Source organism: Anoplophora glabripennis, unplaced genomic scaffold (assembly GCF_000390285.2).
Source record: "Anoplophora glabripennis isolate ALB-LARVAE unplaced genomic scaffold, Agla_2.0 scaffold268, whole genome shotgun sequence".
NCBI lineage: Eukaryota > Metazoa > Arthropoda > Insecta > Coleoptera > Cerambycidae > Anoplophora > Anoplophora glabripennis.
The window spans coordinates 611,738-612,478 of record NW_019416436.1 but is presented as its reverse complement, the minus strand read 5'-3'; positions in this window follow the sequence as shown (position 1 = coordinate 612,478).

Genomic DNA, 741 nt, shown 5'->3' with positions numbered 1-741 from the left:
TACTTTTTTGGCTTGCCGCGGGCTATGCTTGCAGTAAATAGCAAATATGGGCACGTAAATGTAAACGAGTTATAGAAGAAGAGAAAAGAGAAGATTTTTAACGGTTTTTTCGATATATCTCGAAAAGTAACAAAGCAATCGATACTTTCAAAAAATCTGTCGATAGATCTTTTTAAAACCTACAACTTTCTCATTTAAAATTTTTCAATCCGTGCTATATTTTTTTAGTTATTTTAGAAAAACCGTTTTTTTCAACTTTGCGATTTTTTTTAACCATGTTCGCCATATTGGATCGAGTTTAAAGAACAAGAAACTCAATTTAAAATTTAATTTTCTATACGGTCATATTTTTTTTGTCCAGGTAATAATTTCTGTAAGCATTTCTCTATAATGCTTGGACTATTGTCTTCGTTTCTTGATCCTGGCTGTCTCTGAAACAGAAAAGGTTAGCGGGCGGGGACATTTAATACTAAATTGTAATTAAAATTCCTAATAAACCAATCTAATGTGCTACGCCACTGGTGTATAGGACCAACGTCAAATCTTTGCTCCCCGCCTCTTCCCGCAGAGTTCCAAGTCCACAACTTTGCGTATCAAAACAATCTCAATGCTGTTAGACAGCCTATGCCGTATCTAGTATAGTTCTTTTCATACTTATAGTAGACATAAAAAATTTCAAAGCCTGCCGGCAAGTGTGATAGGGGGAGAGTAGGGCAAGACAATTTTTAAATGTTCCTAGAA